Below are 5,449 nucleotides of genomic sequence, written 5' to 3' on the forward strand. Positions count from 1 at the left end.
CCCACATCCCAGAGGGAGCCCCTGATGGTTTCAGCAATGGAAATCTTACTAAATCTTACTTTATAACTGCTTTTTGTGATGTTTGTGTTTTCCTTTGTTTTGGTTTTGTGGTACTCACACACCAGCAAGCAAAGGGTTGCTGTCTGTGTTTGAAACATTGATTTTAGCCCAGTTACCCTGTACTTGTTTCTACTTTTTTCCCTGTTCCAGGTCAAAGCCCTGGACAGAATTCCTTCAAGGGGTGCCCACAGATCACCATTTGTTAATGTAGGGAGACTGATGTCTTTTGTAACAATTCTTCACAAACAGCATTGTCTTTCACTCCTTCTTTAAGCTATTACTTACTACAAACACACACACACACACACACACACACACACACACACACACACACAGAGAGAGAGAGAGAGAGAGAGAGAGAGAGAGAGAGAGAGAGAGAGAGATGCCCTGCCACAGACCCTGAAACTCTCCTACCTTCCTGTACTCGCTGCTCCCTTCTTACTATTCCTTCTGTCCTCATTATTCCTCCAGATAACTCTTCACCCCATCCCTCTCTTTTTTCAGATACCTGCTCTGGAAGGACCTTCTCAGTGAGGCTGACCTTACACCTCCATGTCAAACAGCGTGTACTGTGGCCAGGCATGGTTGTGCATGCCTTTAAATACAGCACTCTGGAGGCAAAGCATGTGGATCTGAAGATCTGGGCCAGCCTGGTTTAAAGAGTGAATTCCAGGACACCAAGGGCAATGTTAAGAGAATATCCTGTCTCAGAAAGAAGTCAACCCAGAAACCTGAGAACAAAAACAAAAGTGTAAGCCCTGACCCAACAGATTTAAGGGGAAAGTAGTGGCAAAAATACCTTGGCAATCACCAACAGCTTTCCAATTACACTGAAGATCTGTACAAACCAAGAAAGTCAGTCTGGTGATGGGAATCTAGCCAAATATCAAAAGCCTGGTGAAGTCCAGAATCTTGGATAGGGTATGCAACTGCCATCTTACTAAACAAGCACATTCCCCAGCTACATAATAAGAAGTTTTTCACATACACACAGGAAACTGTAGTCCTCAACCGGCACCTAGAAAACAACTTTGTACGGCCAATAGAGCTCAATACAGAAAACCACAACCCATCACACTTCTCAGCTGTGGTCCAGGTCCCAACTGATACATCTACAACACAACTCCTGCAGCTAAGGCTCAGGGATAATTGTGGAAAAGGGGCAGGAACGCTGATGAGAGCCAGATGATCAGGGAGATGTCTGTGAAATTGTCCTAGAAATGTCAGGAGCTACATCCATAAATTCTCACCAACAATACTGCCTGAATGTGAGCTGAACTAGGACAGCACCAAGAGACATACTTGCATGGACAGGGGCACTAGGAGGGGGCAAAACAGGCATTATGAGGTCTTAACCCTGAATAAAGATCTAGAGGAGGAACTGGGTAGATAATGGCCTGTGGAGCAACATGCCTACGTTTTATTTTGGCTACTGTGATATGTATCCTACCCATGATTCTCCAACTGTGAGGAGGACGCACAACAGCAGTAGGACACCCAAGAGAATGTGAAAGACTACTACCAGAAATGGAAGGAGGAGCAGGCCCAGAGCCTGACTGACAAAACAACCGCTGCATTTCAAAAGGAAAGATACTTCCAGCTTCATTCTCTGTTCTTCTTCCTGCATGGGCCATCATCCCACCTCCCCCAGTCTCCCTGATGCCACTTGTTGAGGAATGATGCCTGCACCCCACAAGGGACCTCCTCCCATTATGCTAATAAGGGCCCTCCTTTCCTGGGATAATGCCTGTGGGATGATGCTCCTGGAACGGGGCCACCCATGGGAGGTCACATGCCCATGATGCCTGGACCTCCAATGGTGAGACTTCCTGCTCTCCCTATGAAGGGGCCACTTGGCCTGGCATTATCTGCAAGAAAGTTATTAGTAGAAAGGCCCTTCATCAGCTTTTATATCTTACTCTGTTTCACCAGGAGAGCATAGTGCTGAGCCAGAGCGTTTTTTTAGCTGCATGACAAAAGCATCCTTCTTCCTAATGAATAGTTCTGGAGGGGAGAGATGACATTTAAAAAGGATAGTTGGCACTTACATTGTGAAATGTGAAAAGAAAATTTTTCATGGAGGAAAATGTATCACTGTGAAAGGTCATTTGGGTGTAAGGTCAATAGACAGACTTGAATGAAATGACAAAGAACATCAAAATAAATGTTACTCAGCAACACAGTCTATTCTATCTTGTTGGAAAACTCTAGAAGCCAAACATGAGAAAATGTTGGGTTTGTTTTACAGCAGAGGAAGATGACACTGACAAACTTGTTCTCACACATGTGTGGCTAAGGGAAGAGTTCAGTGGAGGACACGGCCTGACGGAATTGAGGAAATACACACAGCATCTAGAACACGAATATTTGACTGGAACTTGGACATTGGAACCCCTACATCCAAGGCTCAGGGAAAATCACAGCAAAGTTGGTGGGAAGATTGTAAGAGCCACAAGATCAGGAGGAGAGAAGGGACCTGGCCCACTCTACACAAGACACAGAAGACAGGGATCCTACGTACATGAAATTTAAACAATACAGCTGTGTAATGGTAATATGGTCTCCACACTCAACAGGAGAGCAGTCAGTGAATCAGAAGGAAATTCTTGAGGATAGCCTGCTGGATGACAAAAGAAAGAGGCACAAATATGCCAAGAATCTCCTTTCCTAAGGGGAGAGAGATCCTGCTTGGGTATGATGGGGGCCATGCACGATTTGTAACAGAGGGGATGGACAGACAGAATATCACATCTGGATCTTGAAAGTCAGGTAAGCAAACCCTCAGGAGACTGATTCCAACAGGAGTGGGTTTCAGACCAATTGAGTGTGGGAATCTGAAGTGGAATTTTTGGGGCTCCCAAGATCACATCCTTAAAGAAGCAGGACAAGACTGTGAAATGGAGACAAGGAGGTTTGCATCTGCTGTGTAAAGGGAATACGTACTCTTTAGAAACAGACACTGAAACCCCCACCCTGGAGACCACCAGGCGAATCCTTTCCCATCTAAGCATAGCACAGCAAAATGACATCCCATCAAGAAAAGATCTCAAAGGGGGGAAAGGGGAATACAAAGGGGCATTCCCTAATAAAGCTAAACAAGACAGCTCACAGAAAACAGAGGACAGCATGGCTGTGTCTTACAGTAAATGGACCACAGTAAAATTACATCCAAGAATTACTTGGGGAAAAAAGTATTGACAAAGCACACAGGGGCAATGCACATACCACCACCAGAAAAGAAAGGATGTAGTGAGAATTGTGTAAGTTTAGTTTTTTTTTTTTAAAAAAAAGGAAAGGGGAAAAGAGAAATTTTATAGCAACGTATTTTCATTTAATCCCTATTATGGGCATATGGGGCTGCCTCACATCAGGTGGCTATGATGTACCGTGTGCTCTAGCAGGGACAAGGTTTCATCAGCTGCAGATAGTTTCCGGGAATACTGGGAACTTTTCCGAGGTTATAGAAACACTAAGCCTTGACAGCAAGGTTCTTTGTTTGCTATTTGGTGGTTGGATGCTGTTTGATACTATTTGTTGATGTTGGGTTTCGTGAAGTAGTCGTGTACAAAGTGAGGAGAAGAAATTAGATATCCTGATGGCAAAGATCAGACTTGCCCTCAGGACACTGACTCCCAATCAGCATAGAATAGTCTAAGAACTACTTCACCCCCTTTTCCCTCTATTTTTTCTCTTCTATCTAATGTTAGGGGGTTCACCAATGTGGAGATGCCTTCAGAGAGGAAAGGGAACACAAAAGTAAAAAAGAAAACAAAAACAGGTACACAAAAACATCGGTGCTATTGTGACTGATCAACTATGAACAGCATAGCTTTTAGTAGCCAAGAAGATATTAGAGAGTTTGGGAGTTGAGAAACACAACACACAAAGAAAGCCCGGAATCTTTATTCCCCCTAACACCACTGACCTTTGTGATTTCCTCCTACGCCTACAAGTGCTTGCATTCTCCACCAAGAATCGGTATGTCTTAGACCATACTTCAACAGTCCCCCCAAACTCTGAAGGTACAATGCAGTAGCCAGCCTATTTGTAAGCAACCTGTTAGAATGACAGAGCTAACTTCTCTCATCTAAGAGATCAACCACTGAAAGCACAGCTGTGTATTTCCAACCACACAACAACCCACACTCATGACACAAGTTCTTTCCTTCTTCTTCATTTGTCAAAGTCACAAAGTATCTCTGTCCTCATAGATTTAGGCTCTTTGTGTCATCTACCTACTTTGAAAGAAGGAGCAGAGGGATTCCAAGATGGTGGCACCCAGTGTGCACCATGTCTAGGGAGCACAGGATTAGAGACTGTGGAAAAGTCTCAAGGACAAAACACAGGAGCACCAACCCACCCCCAAGCCCATTGCCACAGGATGTACTCCAGGTTCAGGAATTACAACCACTGAGCACCCTGCACTCTTCTGAACACTGGAGGGAGTGCAGGCCCCATGGGGAAACAGAGAAAGGTTGCAAAGACACAGGTGAGCAGACAACGGTCTGCTGAATACAAAACATTTACTAGGCAGCTTCTCTGTCCAATGAGTTAGGAAGATTAGAACCAGCTCCCACCCATTGTGGCCAGATGTCACCTGGGTTCGACTGTCACAAACTTTGAGTACCCTGCACACTTCCAGATACAGCATTCTTGCCTCCAAGCTATGGATCTACTCTTCTGCTGATCTCTCTGAGGAGACCAACCACTCAGAGGAATCCTATTGAACCCTGGATCCTAGGTGGCAGATATCAGAGGAATCTAAATTTGCTAAGCAAACAGAACAAGCATCTGCCTTCAGAAAGGACTCACCCCCTCGACTGCCAACTTAGAAAATCTGAGCCCCCTCTGAAGATTGCTAAAGGGAGGAATAAGAACACAATAAACAAAAACCAGGAAAGCAGTGCTCCACCAGACACTCTAGTACCGCTGAATATCAGAAAAATGCCCTTAAAGCTATACTGAATAATATAAAGTGAAAATGAATAGAATAACAGCAAAATACACACAAATGCATAGAGGCCATTGAGGACAAACAGGAACCATATTCAAACACACAAAACGGTGAAAGCTCAAGACCTAAAACTGAAGTAGATTCCATTAAGAAAACACAAACTAAGGAAACCATGGAAATGCAAAACTGAAAGAAGAGGTCAGGAAGCATAGAGGTAAATATCAACAACAGAATTCAAGAAATTGAGGAAAGAGTCTCAGGGCTGAAGACACACCTCAAGAAACTGATACAGTTCACAAAGAAAATATTAAAGCAGGAAAGTTTGTGGCACAACACATCCAAGAAATCAAAGACACCATGAAAAGGTACATCCTCTGTGTTATAGGAATAAATGAAAAAGATAATGCCAGGTTTCAAGAACAAGAAAATATCCTC

The 5,449-nt window shown here is 43.9% G+C and overlaps 1 pseudogene across 1 annotated transcript; it reads left to right on the plus strand.

Moving 5' to 3' along the window:
* The first annotated feature begins 1,469 nt into the window (after nucleotides 1-1,469).
* On the plus strand, nucleotides 1,470-2,034 carry LOC311601258 (U1 small nuclear ribonucleoprotein C-like; annotated as a pseudogene). Its single transcript has one exon. The product of its transcript is annotated as a U1 small nuclear ribonucleoprotein C-like (transcript).
* The last annotated feature ends 3,415 nt before the right edge of the window (nucleotides 2,035-5,449 follow it).

The sequence above is a fragment of the Acomys minous genome (assembly GCF_964271855.1).
Source record: "Acomys minous genome assembly, chromosome: 7".
NCBI lineage: Eukaryota > Metazoa > Chordata > Mammalia > Rodentia > Muridae > Acomys > Acomys minous.